This window comes from Amblyomma maculatum, chromosome 3 (assembly GCF_055883805.1).
Source record: "Amblyomma maculatum isolate TAMU_Amacu chromosome 3, ASM5588380v1, whole genome shotgun sequence".
Classification (NCBI taxonomy): Eukaryota; Metazoa; Arthropoda; class Arachnida; order Ixodida; family Ixodidae; genus Amblyomma; species Amblyomma maculatum.
This window is the reverse complement of record NC_139346.1, coordinates 169,823,154-169,843,989: the sequence shown is the minus strand read 5'-3', so window position 1 is coordinate 169,843,989 and position 20,836 is coordinate 169,823,154. Positions and strand designations below refer to the sequence as shown.

Sequence of the window (20,836 nt, the reverse complement as noted above, 5' to 3'; positions counted from 1 at the left end):
TCCCCCTGAAATTAGTGAACCCCCGCTCGAGCCACCACAGCCAGATTTGAAAGTTTCGGCACCTCAAGCTGTAACCGCACGACGGATGAATATGATGACGTCACCTAGACCCATGAGTCAGGACATCAAGTAGGGTATCCCGCCGGCTCTGGCCCACTAGAGGGTGGCCCGGAGTTCACCCTTTAGCATTCCTCCTGAAGCGGGTTACACATGTGTTGCATTGAAGAGGTGGGGAAGGGGAGGGGAAGTTGTTAACGCCGATGGCTGGTGCAAGCGCCTGCCTCGTTGCTGCATCAGGGTTCAGTAAGCGTTTCTACCACATCATTTTGTTCGCCTTTGTTGGCGCCGACCCTCGGCCGTGCAGGAGGGAATTTTTGTGCTCCTTCACCCGCCAAGTGGTGGTTCCCTCGGCCATGCTAGAATCACCTTCATATCCAAGGCCATAGCCACTCTGTGCCTGGCAACTCCGCGGCCGTCGCCGCCGCTCCTCCTCCGTTAAGAAGTTATGCTGCTGGCCGCCGAGAGATGGCGACAGCGACGTAGGGTCACCATCGCTAGGCGAGCGCCGGGTGCACCGTGTTGCAAAGCGGTCTGGATAGCCACGCGCTGCCGCTTTCTCGCTGTTTCGTGGACTGTTTTGCAGTGTGCAAGGTCATACTTTGACTTTTCTCTACCTTCGGGTGCTGCAGGAATACAGCATTGCAACAATTGGTAAGTGCCAGCTTTGCTTTGTCCTTCCGGCGATCGCTGCGTAGTGTTCAGCTGCTTTGAGGCTTGTAAAAAATAGTGACAGCACCAAACACTGTTTATTAGGCGTCAATACTTCAATAGTAATGTTAGATGTACACCTGTGCTTTCTGTACTGCAATGTTAATTGCTCCGCTGCCTAGCTCGTCTGCGTAGTGTGTTTGATGTGCTCCCGCGATGTTTTTTTTTTTTTCTTTTTTGCAGTATACGCTAATTGCGAAATTTTGTGATAAAATAGAAAAACAAGATTTACCTATTGTGAAGTTGACTACCTTAAAGTGGTAAACCGAATCCGACTTTTGCGCGAGGATGTGGCGCCATCATGCGGGAGCGGGCGGGAAACACATTGATCGGCAGTGTAGCAGACGACGCGAAAGCGCACCATACGAAATGGCCACGCCAACGCTGGTAGAAAGCGAAAGCTTCCCCCCTTTTTTGGCCTCGGAGCGGAAAGTAGTGACAGTGATTGCAGCATATCATGTTCACGCAGTATGAGGGAAGGTAGAGCGTTTTCACAATCCACTCATAACGCACGTACGCATATACTATCTCCGTATTGTAAGAGCGTGTAGCGCGGGCCGTGTTCGACGTGACAGAATACGCTCTCAACGTGCAGGTTTTCGGCAGACATGAGAGCGTGGGGGCAGAGAGAGAGAGAGGGATCTCAAAGGGTAAAGCAGCCAGGGGTTTCTTGATGCTGCAGAGCTAGGTGGAATCGTCTCCTGTGACTTTGAGCGGCGCATATGCGCGGGGTGTCTTGAGTTACCGAGCACAATGCGGTCACCGCGGCGCCGGCATGGTGCAATGGGCGTCGCTTCCTCCTCGCGTCATCTACAACCGTGCAGCTATAGGATTTCATCCACGAAGATCGGCAGAGAGGCACATATACACACCCCGTGAAAAGGGCATTGTCCCGGCCGGAATGCACACCTGCAGGAAACGCGCTGCATTTTTCTGGCAATGGATGATTCAGAGCTGTAGCCGGTTTCTGGCCTCAGGAGTCAGAACGGATGTGGTCGCAGTGGTGAAAAGGTTCTCTGTGCGCAGAGAATGGTCATGCTGTTGTGAAAGGATCTCCAATTGTTCATTTCTGCCTCCGCCGCGATTTCTGCGGAATCAACAACTTGGTGACACGTGTGAATCTCCTACATATCGGATGCGCATCTCGGTCAGGAACCAACCCTGTTCTACGTCCAGAGCGATCCGGATACTCTGCAAGTGAACGAGCATGAACCCTCCAGGAGACTCATTTATTGTGCCGGGCGGTTTCCTTGCCTTGGACGTAGAGACGATTATCAAGCTCCCTAACGAAGTGCATCTGACTGCGTACACCAAAGGAACAAAATCCGGATGCTTTGGCGTGCACGAAGGCGAGCCTTTAATTTAAAAAAAAAAACTGTGCGTTGTGCAAGAGTGCATGGTGCGTCATATTTTGCTCCTAGCGGCAAAAACACAGATGCTACAGGTATGTATGCATCTAAACGAAATATGCATGATGAAAAGTACCTACTGGAGTTTTCACCCAGGCTGTAGCGCCCAAGGGATAGCTGCAATGAGGATTTTTTCGGTGCGTGATTGCTTTAGTTGCGCCGGGGACTAAATTAAATTAAATTAAATTGGTTCACAGGAAGGGAAAGGCGCAGTAACTGTCACACTTGCTCTGTGGACACCCGAACCGCGCCGAAGGGAAGGGAGGAAGGTGGGAATGAAAGTGGAAAGAGAGAAAGAGGAGCCGTAGTGGAGGGCTACGGAGTAATTTCGACCACCTGGGGATCTTTAACGTGCGCTGACATCGCACAGCACACGGACGCCACTTCGTTTCGCCTCCATCGAAACGCAGCCGCCGAGGCCGGGATTCGATCCCGGGAACTCCGGCACAGTAGTCGGGCGTCTTACCACTGCACCACCCGCCGGGGACTGGAGGCGGTGTATTTTGTCCTTTCTTTTCTTTATGTGCGAAAGGGGTAGGTAGCTTAGATATCACAGGCGGCTCTGTGCGCTAGGCCGTAATATTTAGCATGTTTTATCGTGACTGCCTGACGAGAAAAAAAATACGGCGTTTTAATGCACTGCCGTTCGCGAGCCTCATGATCAGCTCAACCACTCGGCTCGTGAACGGCGGTGCATCACAACAAACGCCCAATTTTTCTTTTCTTATTAGTCAGGCGGCAGTCGCGATAAAACATGCTAAATATTACGGTCTAGCGCACACAGCCACCTGTTATATCTGCGCTACCCGGCCCCTTCGCATATAAAGAAAACAAACGACAAAATACATCGCCATCAGACGCGCCGAACAAATGCTCATTGCGGCTATCACTGGTGGGTTACAGGCTTGGTGCAAACTCCGGTAGATACGTTTCATCATGCACATTTCCTTTAGATGCATACATACCTGTAACGAAGTGTTTTTCGCACAGTCGAGAGTACGCAGTAGGTAGCTAAGGTCGGCCATTCACATCTTGACGCTATATGGTGGCCCTAATTGTAGCTTCACGTCGTTGTTGGCCGCGGCTCGGCGAAGGAAACCTGAAAAACCGCGTCTTGCATCTTGGCGCGCTTAGAGAGTGGCAACCGTACGCGGCAGATGTGGTTGGCATCGCTTTGCCAAGCCTGTGACGGCCACCGTGCCGCCCGGTGCCGCTAGCCCCCGTGCACTGGCGGCGCCGAGAAACGCCGTCGACGCCGCTCAGTGTGTTTCCATCGGTCGCCGCTACGATTTCGCGCATGCGCAGAAAACTCGCGCAAAAGGCGGATTGGGCAAAGCGTATCATAGTTTTCTTTGTCAACTAAATCGCTGTACCTCTCTAACATCGGAAACCGCGAAACTCATACTCAACCACATTAAGGCCTGTGAAAAATAATGACAGCACCAGAAGTGTGTTTATTACGCGTCAGTAAGGTAATAATATTAAATGTGCACGTGTATTTTCTGGACTGCGATGCTGACTTCCTCCCTGGTTAGCTTGTCTGTGTGGTATGTTACATGTGCCCCAGCGCAGTATTTTTTGTTTCGCTAACTGCGCAATTCTGTGAAAAAATAAAAACACAAGCTTTGCCTATTGTGACAATTATTTTGGAGTGATCGAAACAGAAAAATGCAACGCGTATATTTGTCTTTCCTTGTTCTTCAAGTTAAAAAAAAAACGTTTGTACGACGCGCTGAATCATTGTAAGTAACAGCTGATACTAAAATTGTTCTCCTTCCAGATCTCAATGGCAAACTGCGATACAATTGTTCCAGTCATCTGTAAATCAAGCTGGCTTCTGAAGTGCTATCAGTGACAGCAGTCACCGTCAACATTTTTTTCTACTTGTGACAACTATTCATCACACCACTTCTACATGGTACTCTTGTAGCACAATTGCTGTTGTGAAATGTGTAAATAAATGCTGGTGCCTTTCTTCTTAAATTTTGTTTTATTGCAGCGTAGACTAGCATTGTAATTTTTTTATTACCATTGACGCTAGCGGAGCAGTCATGCAGTTTTTCGAGCCATGAGCAATTTCTTGAAACTGCCTGACATAAAATGTCATATAGCGTTGGTGTTGTTGCCTAACAAGTATCATGGTCACTTGTTATGCTTAGTGGATGTCGGCCTTAGAAGTAAATATGCTGAATATGCACGATTCATGCTTAGGAACAGTTATCACGCTAGCGAATAACAGCGCTCCCGCCCCGCGCCGACGTTCGCACCCGTGCGACCCATGCGCCTCGACCCCTACGTCAGTGGCGCCCTCAGCGAAGGGAGCGGCAGCGCCGCGCAACTTTTTCCGACGGCGCCGCTCTATTGTTCGCGCGGCGCGTTGACAGGCACAGGGAGTATAAAGGAGGTTATGCCAAGGCATGACGCTTATTGTGACATGTGAGCGCACCACCAAACGATTTGCAGCACTGCGAAAGCACCTACGCACCTCTTGCCCCTTAGGGCCAAAAGTAAGAGTAGGGACGAGAGGTACACGGGAGCACAGTTGTTTGTTGTAGTGTGCATGGTCCCGACAGGGCCAGGTCATCTTGCCTTTTGCAGTGCTGCGGATGGCTGTGTGAATGAATTTTGAGTCCCTGGTGCAAAGCCCTCGTACTCCTCTATTAATATTGTAATGTGAGGACTCGGATGTATCTGCAGTATATTTACAAGACAGCTGCAACTGGTATAACAGAACAGCACCACGAAACCAATCCCACTTCTTCGTCATCTATCTGCCTTTTCCCTTCCGGGAAGCAAGGGAAGGAAACACTTCATTCTTGTCTTCTCGTAACATCACCCCCGGAGGTGTAAGCGCCGTCCCGGCGCTAAACTGGCAAAAAAGGCATGTGTTCGCATGGGTTTAGGCGGGAAACATGGACAGTGTCAGTCGTGGAGCGAGAGGAGGAGGACGCGGACACAAGAGGGGCAAGTTCATACGTCACATCGGTGACTTGGCGCACCGCACGATAGGGCCACTGTAGGGGGACAAAGGTATCTCCGAGAGACCAGCGCTGCGTGAAGGAGACCATAGAATAACCAAGGACCAAGGGTTGTGGCGGTGTCGCCTATCGTAAGCAGACTTCTGGGAAGTCTGAGAGGCGATGAGCCGACTACGGGTTACTTGGCGTTCTTCAAAGGCTTGAGCAATGGCGTCACATGCGTAGGTGGTTGTGGGGCGGCCAGAAGGCGGGACCAGCGTGTCCACAGGTTAAGCGGAGTTCCTGCCAAAGAGCAGGAAGAAGGGTGAATAACCTGTCGTGTCGTGCCGTTCATGGAAGAATTCTAGGCAGATGTCACATACGGCAGCACGAGGTCCCACTCGTGGTATCAGGTGATACATACATAACATGTCCGTTAGTGTGCGGTTGAAGCGCTCAGTAAGGCCGTTGGTTTGTAGATGGCACGTGGTCGCGACCTTATGCTTCGTAGAACATGCACGCAAGGTGTCTTCAGTAACTCGGTCTTCAGTGTCTTCAGTAACAAAAAGTAGTGACCGCGGTCGGTGATTGACGAAGAGCGCCGTAATGCAGAATGACGCTGTGTAAAAGAAAGCGACATCCGTTGCGCAGCTCGTGGGTAAAGCTTGTGTGATGGCGTAGCGTGTAGCATAATCGGTTGCCACTGCGATCCATTTGTGACCTGACCGTGACGTCGGGAACGGGCCAAGAAGGTTGAGCCCAAAACGATAAAACGGTTCCAGGGGCACGCCAATAGGTTGGAGAAGGCCAGCATGGTGGCCTCGATGGTTTTTTCCTACGCGTACACGTGTCGCAGGCTGCGATGTAGCGCCGGATGCTGCGTTATAGTCCAGGCTAAAAACAAAAAAAAACACAAAAAAATACGACGCCGTACCCGGTCGTAAGTGCGAGATACACCGAGGTGGCCCTGTGGGCAGGTCGTGGATTTCTTCAATAAGAGAGTAGCGGAGCTGCTTGGGTATCGCCAACAGAAGGGGAGAACCGTCATTATGAAAGTTACGGCGGTAGAGGACATCATCCTGCGCAACAAAAAGCTGTAGAGAAGAATCCGATCTTCCAGACGTCAGGCCTTAATGATGGATCTTAAAGATGGGTCGTTGCGCTGTTCGCCTCCTATGTTGGCCATATTGGAGAGGGTGAAGACGCAAGGAATGGCCTCTGTGTTACCGAGATCAGGGGGCTCTACAGGATATAGCGAGACGAATAGTCGGCGTCTTGATGAAGGCGCCCCGAATTACACACCAGGTTGTAGGAGTATTCTTGAAGGCGCAGGGCCCAGCGACCAAGACAGCCAGAGGGATCTCAAGGATGACCCAACAAAGCCCGTGATGGCCAGTTATAACTGAGAAAGAACGGCCGAATAAGTAAGGTCGGAATTTAGCGACAGCCCATGCATACAAAGGCGAGACACTCGCGCTAAGTGATCGAATAATTGCGTTCGGCGTTGGAGAGAAGGCGGCTAGCATATATGCGATGACGCGGTCTTCGCCATGGTGGCATTGGGTGAGCATTACATCGATCTCATATCCGCGCGCGTCTGTTTGAACTTCAGTGGAAGCTGAGGGATCGAAATGAGCCAAATGGGGGGGGGGGTGGGGGGGGAGACGTCAGTAAGCTTATCAGCGTTGAAAACGCACCTGCTGGTCAGGGCCCACGTGAAAGCGGCGTCAGTCTTAAGTAGGTCGTGTGAGAGGACAAGCGGTACGGGCAAAATCTTTGATAAAACGGCGAAGTAAGAGCAAAGGCCAACAGACCTGCGCACATCCTTCGAAGAGTGGGGACGCGGAAAGTATTTGACGAATTTTAGCCGGATCAGATCACACTCCAGAGGTTTCACCCATGTTTCCAAGAATGGTGAGTTGGCGGCGACCAAGCTGAAGGCCGGCTGCACGGAACACACTGAGAATACTGGCGAGGCGTTCAAGGTGTGAAGAAAGGGTCGGCGAGAAAATGACGACGTCATCGAGGTAGCACAGACAGGTTGTCCATTTAAATCCGCGAAGAAGGGAGTCCATCATTCGTTCAAATTTCGCCAGACGTTGCAGAGATCAAACGGCATTACTTTCGTCCAGTGTGACAAAGGCTGTTTTCTTTTCACGGTCCTGCCCGTCAGCAGCAATCTGCCAATACCCAGACCGTAAATCGATGGAAGAAAAGTATTTAGCTCCGTGAGGGTACACGGCTTTTTTAGTGACGCAGTTAAGATGGCGATAATTGACGCAGAAGAGCCAGCTGCCGTCTTTCTTTTTAACCAGAACGACTGGGGCGTGGCCGCCGCGATCGGCTCCGGCGCAGCAACGCCGCGCTTCATCGCGGAGGCCACGACTGGGGACGCTCACGGGCTCGTCGAGGGTTCGATGATGTCTTGAGCGAGCATCTTGTCAACCTCCTTTTGGATTACCTGGTGTCGCCAGTGTGTATGCGATGCTGTACAAGAGTGGTTCGAGTCAAAGGGCGCTCGCTGATCAAAATAAAAAAATTGTCTGAAAGATGCCAGCAGACGGCAGAGTGTGTGAGCTTGTGGAGGGAAAGATGGTTGGTTGGTTTGTGGGGTTTAACTTCCTAAAGCAACTTAGGCTATGAGAGACGCCGTAGTGGAGGACTCCGGAAATTTCGACCACCTGGGGTTTTTTAACGTGCACTGATTTCGCACAGCACACGGGCGCCTTGCTTTTCGCCTCCATCAAAGGGCTGCCGCCAAGGCCGGGATTCGATCCCGTGTCCTTGGGAACAGTAGTCGAGCGTCGTAACCACTGCGCCACCCCGGCGGGGAGAGGAAGAACCCTAGCGATTATCTTTGTGTAGTCTTGAAGGCTGGAAACTTCAGATAAAGAGTAGTCAGAAGAGGATGGAAAACCGGTGGCCACAACAGAGCGGTCACATTCATTTATAAGACAGAGTGGTGAGCGAGATGCCTTGCAGGGAGGCATATTTGGTACGCAGTTATAGTGACGATGGTATGAGCAAGGGCAACGCTTCGTATGAGGGTTGGGGTAACGATATAGTGTCCATCGGGAATAGGGGGTACAGGGTAGAAAGTGACGTAAGTTGCGGCTTTAGATTGCAGACGGATAAAGTCGACACTACAAAGTCGGTGCACAACAGGAGAGGGTGAGTCGAAAGAAGAGGGAGATTAAGTTCAGCGACGCTTGTAGCACAGTCTATGATGACTGCATGGCCAGAAAAAAAATTCGAGCCCAAGAATGACGGTGTGAGGGCAATGCTATTGCACTGTGAACAAGACGGTGTATGGCGGCCAAATGTAGTTAAGCGGGCAGAGCACAAGCCAACGACCTTTGACGTTGCTCCATCTGCGACACGCACAACGTTGTAGAAAAAGGGTGCACAGGCATATGCATTCTTGCCGTAATTCAGTTCAGCAATTCAAATTAAGAGATCTCGCTCACTTTTATATCCGACATATTGAAGAACGCAAGTCCATCAGAGCGTTGGTCTGACCGTCGCGTATACATGTGTACTCATCCGCAAATGGTACGCGGAATGCTCATTGTGCTTTACGTTCCCTTGCTATGAGCAAGCTAGTCTTCAAATGTATTACCTACGCATTACATGCAGTGCGGGGCAAGTGAAAATCGACCGTATGGCATAACGATCGAGGCCTGCTGCATTAGAAATCGATTCGGGGTATCCTCCTTCTCTTCTGTTCATCTCGATTGCTTCCCTCTCAGTGTGTTTGCACCCGGAGTGACGCAGTTACGCGTCCTGTTTTTCTGTTTAACCTTATCCTTTCCATTCACACTACGGACGAACTGTCCATGGACAGATCATCACATACGTCATCCGACGTACAGTCTTTGACAAAAGTGTGGAGCCCAGGGAGCCTGCTTCTAAGCCATTTCGCGCGGCTTGTAATGCATTTCTAGTGTTCCGAATCTCTTGATAGTAAGGACTTTTTTCCCTCTCTAATGGGAACGCCCTACACTAATGCTTAATCAGCGCCATTGTACGGCTCAGAAGCAGCCCCTTTGGGCTCTACACTTTTGTCAAAGGCTGTACGTCATTGGCTTTGCCTCATCTGCGGGTGGCGACGAGGCGCCGGACGGGCAGAGCGGGCGGCGGCGCCGGCGGAAACCACCGTAGGCGCGCACAACAGCTCCACCACCGCAGGGGAAAATGGCAGGCGACGGCATTCCAAGCCAACTACACCGCATTTTTCCAGTGGCGTCGGGTCACTGGGTTCTCGTCCACTCGCTGACTCCAGCGATTTCATGCGTCGTCTGAATCGGCCTTTACGGCGCGGTTGATGTGTCCGCTGATGGGATACAGTGCCTTGTCTCAAAACCAATTTCCTTTTCTTTTCTGAAACCCGAAACTATTACTGCACCGTGGTTAAGGCGCTCGGCTACTGAAACGGAGCACCCGGTTTCAAACACGACAGCTGCGGCCGCGTTTCGATGAAGGTGAAACGCAAAGGCGTCTGTGTGCTGTACGATGTCGGTGCCCGTAAAGATCCCCTGAGGGTCGAAATTATTCCTGAGCCCTCCACTGCATTACCTCATTATCTCTTCTTTCAGTACCACCTTCGCCCCGCCGGGGTGGCGCAGTGGTTACGGCGCTTGATTACTGTTCCCAAGGATGTGGGATTGAATCCCGGCCTCGGCGGCCGCATTTCGATGGAGGCGAAAAGCAAGGCGCCCGTGTGCTGTGCGATGTCAGTGCACGTTAAAGAACCCCAGGTGGTCGAAATTACCGGAGTCCTCCACTACGGCGTCTCTCATAGCCTTAGTCCCTTTGGGACGTTAAATCCCACAAACCAGCATGCATACATACATACATACATACATACATACATACATACATACATACATACATACATACATACATACATACATACATACATACATACATACATACATACATACATACATACATACATACATACATACATACATACATACATACATACATACATACATACATACATACATACGTACGTACGTACGTACGTACGTACGTACGTACGTACGTACATACATACACACACACACCACACACACACACACACACACATACATACATACGTACATACATACATACATAAATAAGTGGGGCGCCACAGCCCCTTTTAGTTCTGAAAAAGTTAAAGTTATGGATTGGGCGCCGATTTTTAAAAAGCTTTTAAGCTAGAACTAACGCCTATATTGGTTTCGAGTTTTAGATGATGCTTACAAACGAAAGCATCTACCGCCTTCTTCCCTGTCCACTCATACAGTTCTGATCCCCAAAACAGATGATCGACCCGCATTAATGCAAGTAACTGCCTATCGTCCTATTAGCTTAACCAATGTTGATTATAAGGTATACATGAAAGTACTCACTAAAAGACTTCGAACGGTTATGAAGGATATAATTGGACCACATCAGACGTGCGGCATGAGAGACCGATCCATTTTCACAATCATTCACACGGTGAGATGCGTGCTGGATTGCTGCGATGCTCTGCACATGCGCGTCGCAATGCTCCAGCTCGATTTGAAAAAAGCGTTCGATCGAGTGCCACACGAAATTTTGTTTACCATTTTGCAACATGTAAACGTTGGAACAGTCATCACAGAGGGTTTCAAAATGGCGTACAGTGGTTGCACGACGCGGCTAATAATAAAAAAATCGGTGGGTGGTGGTGGTGGTGGTGAAAACATTTATTATTATAATACATATAGGTGTGTGCACTAGGTGGGATGCCTAGACAGGCCCTCCATTGGCGTTTGCCGCAGCCCGGGCGCGCTGCGTTAAAACCTTTTGGGCCTCTAGGGTGCAGCAGCCGGACAGGGTCGCCTCCCAGTTCTCTCGGGTGGGGTTGGGGATAGGGGGCAAAGATGGGGTTTTCTGGCAGGCCCACACCATGTGGTAGATGTCAGACACCTCCCCGCAGTGCGAGCACAGCCCGTCGAATTGCGGATCAAAATGTTTTAGAATAGCCGGGCACAACATTGTATTGGTGAGCAGGCGCAGGAGCACCCGCTCGTTAGCCTTCCCCAGCCCTTTGCACGGGGTGGGAAGAGTTTGGTGCGTAGATCTGTAATATTCACATATTTCTTTAAATTTGTACACTGGGCTGAAATCAAAATCCCGGTCCGCGTCGGGTCCCGTAGGAAATGCCCGGAGAGAAATCGCGCGGGCGGCGGCGTCGGCTGCCTCATTCCCTTGGAGACCTTGGTGACCTGGAGCCCAATCGAGAGATCGGTACGCGGGATCCGAATCTCGACTGCAATTTTTGCATATGCGGTAAGCTAGAGGAGCAGTCCACCCTTGCTGGACGTTCCAACAAGCCCCTCGCGAGTCGGTTATGATGTATTTGGAGGAGGAGTCAGAGGCTGCGAGGGCGATGGCACGCATCGAGGTGCAACAATTTGTTCGCCAGGGTTGCCCCCTCTCGCCTTCTACTCTTTGATTTGTACATAGAACCCCTTTGCCTCAGTATCATCGGGACTTGTTATATCAAAGGCTTCAAACTACAGCAAGCCGAGGTTAAACTCCTAGCGTATGCCGACGACGTTGCGGTTTTCTGCGTTGACTATGAGAGCATTTTGAAAAGTGTGGATATTGTGAAGCGTTTCTGAGCTGCCAGCGGAAGTGCTGTCAATTGGACTAAGTGCCTTTTATTTTGGCATGGTACTCGGCCAGAGACCCCTGGTACTTTCGCCAACATGCAATGGCTTAGTACACCCGCGAAGTACCTAGGCGCTCCGTTAGAGTTTTACCGCGACAGTGAGCCCTACTGGCGGACTCAAGTTGTGGCTCGGCCACGTTTTTTTCTTTTTATTTCCTAATTTATTTCAGATTTTACACACACAAAAAAAAAAAACATTACTCCACATGCACACACACACAGAATATTACGCGAAAAATACACACCATGGGTTAAAACCACGCGATTTGGGCTGAGTGATCCATTACAAATCAGTCATTTGCAGCGACACTTCCATTCTCGGAAGCCACTCAGGCACTTCGTCTTGTGTCTTGAGAACTTCAATAACACCCTCAACGGCTTCGCGAAATTCGCAGTCCTGAGAAACGAAACAGAAAGTAAAAACAAACTTCCGCCAGGAGTTAACGCAATCAGCAGCGGCCGCAAAATTTAGTGTGCAGTCCCGTTAACTACACAAATCAGGCCGAGCTAATCTGGGCACAAGTTGTAGCAAAAACTCTGACAGCGGTGATATTCGAACCAACGCCCCTGAAGAGACTGGTGCCTTAAACCAGCATAGACTGCTCGGCCAGGCTTTTTTTCTTTATTGCCAAATTTATTGCCAAAAGAAAAAAAATTACTCCACACACACACACACACACACACACACACACACACACACACACACACACACACACACACACACACACACACACACACACACACACACACACACACACACACACACACACACACACACACACACACACACACACACACACACACACACACACACACACACACACACACACACACACACACACACACACACACACACACACACACACACACACACACACACACACACACACACACACACACACACACACACACACACACACACACACACACACACACACACACACACACACACACACACACACACACACACACACACACACACACACACACACACACACACACACACACACACACACACACACACACACACACACACACACACACACACACACACACACACACACACACACACACACACACACACACACACACACACACACACACACACACACACACACACACACACACACACACACACACACACACACACACACACACACACACACACACACACACACACACACACACACACACACACACACACACACACACACACACACACACACACACACACACACACACACACACACACACACACACACACACACACACACACACACACACACACACACACACGCTACCGACGACAGACACATAATAATGACAACATTTCTCATACTGCTCCTCAAGGACACACTAGAAGAGGAAATTTGCAGTCCTGTACAACGAAAGAGAGAGTAAAAACGAACCTCCGGCAGGAGTTAGCACAATCAGCAGCGGCCGCGAAACTAGTATGCAGTCCCATTAACTGCACAAATCAGGCTGAGCTACAGTGTGCACAGGTTGTAGCAAAAATTCTGGCAGTGGTGGGATTCGAACCCACGCCCCCGAACAGACTGGTGCCTTAAACCAGCGCCTTAGACCGCTCGGCCACGCTACCGACGACGGACACATAATAATGACAACATTTCTCATACTGCTCCTCAAGGACACACTCAGTTCAGGCGTTCAGTCGTGTCCGACTCTTCGTGGCCCTATGGACCATGTCACGCCACGCTTTCCGGTCTCTCACTATCTTCTTAACATCACATAGCTTCATCTGCAATGCCTCGAGAATGCCATCTAACCATCGCGTTCGCTGCCTACCCCTTCTCCGGCGACCCTCAACCTTTCCCAACATCAAATCTTTCTCCAGCGACTCCTCTCTTCTCATCAGATGACCAAAGTAGCTGAGCTTTAACTTTAGAATTTGACCCTCCAATGAGCAGTCAGGGTTTATGGTCGACAATATCGACTGATTTGATCTTCTGGCAGTCCAAGGAACTCTTAAGAGTCTTCGCCAGCACCACAATTCAAACGCGTCAATTCTTCGGCGGTCAGCCTTTTTCACAGTCCAACTCTCGCATCCATACATCACAACTGGAAAGACCATAGCACGGGTTATACGGATCTTGGTTGGCAGACTAATGTCTCTGCTCTTTACTAGGCGGTCAAGGCTAACCATTGCTCTCTTTCCCAGAAGCAGGCGTCTCCTAATTTCATGGCTGCAGTCTCCTTCCGAGGTAATCTTGGCGCCCAAGAACAGAAAATCTGTCACAGCTTCCACTTCTTGTCCATTGATGCTCCAGGACTTGATAGGGCAAGACGCCATGATCTTCGTCTTTTTAATGTTCAGTTTAAGCCCAAACTTCTCACTCTCTTCTTGTACGCGCATCAGAAGTCTCTTGAGTTCCACTTCACTTTCTGCCATTAAAGTGGTATCATCCGCATATCTAAGGTTGTTGATACGTTTTCCAGCAATCTTCACTCCAGCTGAAGACTCATCCAGACCGGCTTTCCTCATGATGCACTCTGCATATAGGTTAAATAGGCAGGGCGACAGTATGCAGCCTTGCCTCACCCCTTTCTCAATCGGAAACCAATCAGTAAGACCATGCCCAGTTCTGACTGTGGCCTCTTGCCCTTCATAAAGGTTCCTGAGGAGACAGATGAGGTGAATTGGAACTCCCATCTCTTGGAGAGCTTGCCACAATCTGCTGTGATCTACGCAGTCAAATGCTTTCGCTTTCGCATAATCAATAAAGCAGAAGTAAATGGGTTTCTGGAACTCTCTTGCTTTTTCCATGATCAAGCGAAGGTTGGCAATTTGGTCTCTGGTTCCTCTGCCCTTGCGAAACCCAGCTTGCACGTCCGGAAGCTCCCGATCCACATACTGCTGCAGCCTACCTTGCAGGATTTTTAACATCACCTTGCTAGCATGCGAAATAAGCGCGATCGTGCGGTAGTTGGAACAATCTTTGGCACTGCCTTTCTTTGGAATGGGGATGTAAACTGACCTCCTCCAATCCTGTGGCCACTGCAGGGTTGTCCAAATCTTTTTACATAATGTATGCAGTGTGTTAACAGCGTCGTGGTTGAGGTTTTGAAGCAACTCAGCTGGAATACCATCAATTCCGCTAGCTTTGTTCTTAGCAAGGCTGGCTAAGGCCCATTCAACTTCACTCGTCAGGATGCCCGGCTCGAGATCAGTAATCACCACCGTCCTATGTTGGGTTTGCACATCCGGGTCCTTCTTGTACAGTTCTTCTGTGTATTCCTGCCACCTCTTCTTTATCTCTGAGGCTTCAGTGAGGTCCTTGCCTCGTTTGTCCTTTATCACGCCCAGCTTAGCACAGAAGCTTCCTTTGATATCTTTGATTGTCTTATACAGAGCTCTTGTGTTCCTTAATTGGCTGTTGTCCTCAACTGCTTGACACTGTATGTTCAGGAAGGCATTCTTATCTCTCCTTGCTATTTTCTGAAAATCCGCATTGAGAACCTTGTATCTTTCTCTTTCCCCCATACCTTTTGCCATCCTCCTTTCCTCAGCTATTTGCAAAGCCTCTTCAGATAACCAGTTTGCTTTTTTGCATTTCTTTTGCTTTGGAACTACCTTAGTAGCAACTTCATGTATTATATCACGAACATCAGTCCACATCTCTTCGGGCTCTTTGTCTTCTAGATCTAATTCTTGAAATCGATTCCTCACTTCCACAGCATATTCTAATGGAATCTGATCCAGATCATACCTGAAAGGCCTTCTAGTTTTCTGCGTTTTCCTCAATCGAAGCTTAATTTTGGCAACAAGAAGCTGATGATCGGTGCCACAATCGGCCCCAGGCCTTGTTTTTACTGCTTGTATAGCGCTTCTCCATCTCTGCCGGCAAATAATATAATCGATCTGATTCCTGTACAGACCGTCCGGTGAAATCCATGTGTACAGGCGCCTCTTGTGCTGTTGAAAATGAGTATTCGCTATGGTCAGGTTGCTTTCTTGACAGAATTCTACTAGCCTCTGCCCAGCTTCATATGGCTCACCAAGACCGAACTTGCCTGTAATTCCGGATATTTCTTCACTCCCGACCTTAGCATTCCAGTCTCCTATGAGAAAAACGACGTCTGATGATGGGGTGCGGTCTAAAAGGCATTGTAGGTCCGCATAAAATCTTTCAACGTCAGCTTCTTCAGCAGCAGTGGTCGGTGCATAGACTTGGATAACTGTTATGTTGAAAGGGTGAGCTTGGATCCGAAGTGAAATCATTCGGTCGTTTTTGGGGTTGTACCGTAGCACTGCTTTGCCCATTCTTCTGTTTACTATGAGAGCGACCCCATTCCTTCTCTTGGATTCGTGCCCACAATAAAAGACATAATGGTCGCCGGAGTTAAATTCTCCCATTCCGGTCCACTTGAGCTCGCTGATACCCAAGATATCAATGTTCAATCTGTCCATTTCTCGCTTGACGATATCCAGTTTACCTTGCGTCATAGATCTTACTGCCTTGTCGTGGCGGAGGGGCTTGCGAAACTCGATGAAGTCGTGAGCTCTGCTGCGTAGGGCCACCCAAGATAGACAGGTCACGGCAGAGAGTTCTGACAAAATGTGATTCACTGGAGAAGGTAATGGCAACCCACTCCAGTATTTCCTGCCAAGAAAACCCTATGGCCAAGGACACACTAGAAGAGGAAATTTGCAGTCCTGTACAACGAAACAGAGAGTAAAAACGAACCTCCGGCAGGAGTTAGCGCAATCAGCAGCGGCCGCGAAACTAGTATGCAGTCCCATTAACTGCACAAATCAGGCTGAGCTACAGTGTGCACAGGTTGTAGAAAAAATTCTGGCAGCGGTGGGATTCGAACCCACGCCCCCGAAGAGACTGGTGCCTTAAACCAGCGCCTTAGACCGCTCGGCCACGCTACCGACGACAGACACATAATAATGACAACATTTCTCATACTGCTCCTCAAGGACACACTAGAAGAGGAAATTTGCAGTCCTGTACAACGAAAGAGAGAGTAAAAACGAACCTCCGGCAGGAGTTAGCACAATCAGCAGCGGCCGCGAAACTAGTATGCAGTCCCATTAACTGCACAAATCAGGCTGAGCTACAGTGTGCACAGGTTGTAGCAAAAATTCTGGCAGTGGTGGGATTCGAACCCACGCCCCCGAACAGACTGGTGCCTTAAACCAGCGCCTTAGACCGCTCGGCCACGCTACCGACGACGGACACATAATAATGACAACATTTCTCATACTGCTCCTCAAGGACACACTCAGTTCAGGCGTTCAGTCGTGTCCGACTCTTCGTGGCCCTATGGACCATGTCACGCCACGCTTTCCGGTCTCTCACTATCTTCTTAACATCACATAGCTTCATCTGCAATGCCTCGAGAATGCCATCTAACCATCGCGTTCGCTGCCTACCCCTTCTCCGGCGACCCTCAACCTTTCCCAACATCAAATCTTTCTCCAGCGACTCCTCTCTTCTCATCAGATGACCAAAGTAGCTGAGCTTTAACTTTAGAATTTGACCCTCCAATGAGCAGTCAGGGTTTATGGTCGACAATATCGACTGATTTGATCTTCTGGCAGTCCAAGGAACTCTTAAGAGTCTTCGCCAGCACCACAATTCAAACGCGTCAATTCTTCGGCGGTCAGCCTTTTTCACAGTCCAACTCTCGCATCCATACATCACAACTGGAAAGACCATAGCACGGGTTATACGGATCTTGGTTGGCAGACTAATGTCTCTGCTCTTTACTAGGCGGTCAAGGCTAACCATTGCTCTCTTTCCCAGAAGCAGGCGTCTCCTAATTTCATGGCTGCAGTCTCCTTCCGAGGTAATCTTGGCGCCCAAGAACAGAAAATCTGTCACAGCTTCCACTTCTTGTCCATTGATGCTCCAGGACTTGATAGGGCAAGACGCCATGATCTTCGTCTTTTTAATGTTCAGTTTAAGCCCAAACTTCTCACTCTCTTCTTGTACGCGCATCAGAAGTCTCTTGAGTTCCACTTCACTTTCTGCCATTAAAGTGGTATCATCCGCATATCTAAGGTTGTTGATACGTTTTCCAGCAATCTTCACTCCAGCTGAAGACTCATCCAGACCGGCTTTCCTCATGATGCACTCTGCATATAGGTTAAATAGGCAGGGCGACAGTATGCAGCCTTGCCTCACCCCTTTCTCAATCGGAAACCAATCAGTAAGACCATGCCCAGTTCTGACTGTGGCCTCTTGCCCTTCATAAAGGTTCCTGAGGAGACAGATGAGGTGAATTGGAACTCCCATCTCTTGGAGAGCTTGCCACAATCTGCTGTGATCTACGCAGTCAAATGCTTTCGCTTTCGCATAATCAATAAAGCAGAAGTAAATGGGTTTCTGGAACTCTCTTGCTTTTTCCATGATCAAGCGAAGGTTGGCAATTTGGTCTCTGGTTCCTCTGCCCTTGCGAAACCCAGCTTGCACGTCCGGAAGCTCCCGATCCACATACTGCTGCAGCCTACCTTGCAGGATTTTTAACATCACCTTGCTAGCATGCGAAATAAGCGCGATCGTGCGGTAGTTGGAACAATCTTTGGCACTGCCTTTCTTTGGAATGGGGATGTAAACTGACCTCCTCCAATCCTGTGGCCACTGCAGGGTTGTCCAAATCTTTTTACATAATGTATGCAGTGTGTTAACAGCGTCGTGGTTGAGGTTTTGAAGCAACTCAGCTGGAATACCATCAATTCCGCTAGCTTTGTTCTTAGCAAGGCTGGCTAAGGCCCATTCAACTTCACTCGTCAGGATGCCCGGCTCGAGATCAGTAATCACCACCGTCCTATGTTGGGTTTGCACATCCGGGTCCTTCTTGTACAGTTCTTCTGTGTATTCCTGCCACCTCTTCTTTATCTCTGAGGCTTCAGTGAGGTCCTTGCCTCGTTTGTCCTTTATCACGCCCAGCTTAGCACAGAAGCTTCCTTTGATATCTTTGATTGTCTTATACAGAGCTCTTGTGTTCCTTAATTGGCTGTTGTCCTCAACTGCTTGACACTGTATGTTCAGGAAGGCATTCTTATCTCTCCTTGCTATTTTCTGAAAATCCGCATTGAGAACCTTGTATCTTTCTCTTTCCCCCATACCTTTTGCCATCCTCCTTTCCTCAGCTATTTGCAAAGCCTCTTCAGATAACCAGTTTGCTTTTTTGCATTTCTTTTGCTTTGGAACTACCTTAGTAGCAACTTCATGTATTATATCACGAACATCAGTCCACATCTCTTCGGGCTCTTTGTCTTCTAGATCTAATTCTTGAAATCGATTCCTCACTTCCACAGCATATTCTAATGGAATCTGATCCAGATCATACCTGAAAGGCCTTCTAGTTTTCTGCGTTTTCCTCAATCGAAGCTTAATTTTGGCAACAAGAAGCTGATGATCGGTGCCACAATCGGCCCCAGGCCTTGTTTTTACTGCTTGTATAGCGCTTCTCCATCTCTGCCGGCAAATAATATAATCGATCTGATTCCTGTACAGACCGTCCGGTGAAATCCATGTGTACAGGCGCCTCTTGTGCTGTTGAAAATGAGTATTCGCTATGGTCAGGTTGCTTTCTTGACAGAATTCTACTAGCCTCTGCCCAGCTTCATATGGCTCACCAAGACCGAACTTGCCTGTAATTCCGGATATTTCTTCACTCCCGACCTTAGCATTCCAGTCTCCTATGAGAAAAACGACGTCTGATGATGGGGTGCGGTCTAAAAGGCATTGTAGGTCCGCATAAAATCTTTCAACGTCAGCTTCTTCAGCAGCAGTGGTCGGTGCATAGACTTGGATAACTGTTATGTTGAAAGGGTGAGCTTGGATCCGAAGTGAAATCATTCGGTCGTTTTTGGGGTTGTACCGTAGCACTGCTTTGCCCATTCTTCTGTTTACTATGAGAGCGACCCCATTCCTTCTCTTGGATTCGTGCCCACAATAAAAGACATAATGGTCGCCGGAGTTAAATTCTCCCATTCCGGTCCACTTGAGCTCGCTGATACCCAAGATATCAATGTTCAATCTGTCCATTTCTCGCTTGACGATATCCAGTTTACCTTGCGTCATAGATCTTACTGCCTTGTCGTGGCGGAGGGGCTTGCGAAACTCGATGAAGTCGTGAGCTCTGCTGCGTAGGGCCACCCAAGATAGACAGGTCACGGCAGAGAGTTCTGACAAAATGTGATTCACTGGAGAAGGTAATGGCAACCCACTCCAGTATTTCCTGCCAAGAAAACCCTATGGCCAAGGACACACTAGAAGAGGAAATTTGCAGTCCTGTACAACGAAACAGAGAGTAAAAACGAACCTCCGGCAGGAGTTAGCGCAATCAGCAGCGGCCGCGAAACTAGTATGCAGTCCCATTAACTGCACAAATCAGGCTGAGCTACAGTGTGCACAGGTTGTAGAAAAAATTCTGGCAGCGGTGGGATTCGAACCCACGCCCCCGAAGAGACTGGTGCCTTAAACCAGCGCCTTAGACCGCTCGGCCACGCTACCGACGACAGACACATAATAATGACAACATTTCTCATACTGCTCCTCAAGGACACACTAGAAGAGGAAATTTGCAGTCCTGTGCAACGAAACGGAGAGTAAAAACGAACTTCCGGCAGAAGTTAGCACAATCAGCAGCGGCCGCGAAACTTAGTATGCAGTCCCATTAACTGCACAAATCAGGCTGAGCTACAGTGTGCACAGGTTGTAGCAAAAATTCTGGCAGCGGTGGGATTCGAACCCACGCCCCCGAAGAGACTGGTGCCTTAAACCAGCGCCTTAGACCGCTCGGCCACGCTACCTTTTTTTTTTTCTTTATTGCATGGAAAAACTTCCGTAAAAAGGAACAACTCCACTTACTTAAACATGTCCATGTCTAAAGTTACCGGGCTGCTTAATACGAGCCCGTCATATCCTCAGCCCGACAATGCACAATCATCAGAACATCTAAAGTCTGGGAGACATACACATGCGTCTAGATACGGCATCCAGTTTGGAGGTTCTTCACGTGCAGCATATACA

The 20,836-nt window shown here is 49.2% G+C and overlaps 5 non-coding genes across 5 annotated transcripts; all 5 read right to left on the bottom strand.

Annotated features, from left to right (window-relative positions):
* Nucleotides 1-13,343: 13,343 nt before the first annotated feature.
* Nucleotides 13,344-13,425, bottom strand: TRNAL-AAG (transfer RNA leucine (anticodon AAG)). The gene has a single exon. It is a non-coding gene; the product is annotated as a tRNA-Leu (tRNA).
* Nucleotides 13,426-16,640: 3,215 nt separating this feature from the next.
* Nucleotides 16,641-16,722, bottom strand: TRNAL-AAG (transfer RNA leucine (anticodon AAG)). The gene has a single exon. It is a non-coding gene; the product is annotated as a tRNA-Leu (tRNA).
* Nucleotides 16,723-16,938: 216 nt separating this feature from the next.
* On the bottom strand, nt 16,939-17,020 carry TRNAL-AAG (transfer RNA leucine (anticodon AAG)). Its single transcript has one exon. It is a non-coding gene; the product is annotated as a tRNA-Leu (tRNA).
* Nucleotides 17,021-20,235: 3,215 nt separating this feature from the next.
* Nucleotides 20,236-20,317, bottom strand: TRNAL-AAG (transfer RNA leucine (anticodon AAG)). Its single transcript has one exon. It is a non-coding gene; the product is annotated as a tRNA-Leu (tRNA).
* A 217-nt stretch (nt 20,318-20,534) lies between these two features.
* TRNAL-AAG (transfer RNA leucine (anticodon AAG)) lies at nt 20,535-20,616 on the bottom strand. Its single transcript has one exon. It is a non-coding gene; the product is annotated as a tRNA-Leu (tRNA).
* Nucleotides 20,617-20,836: the final 220 nt, after the last annotated feature.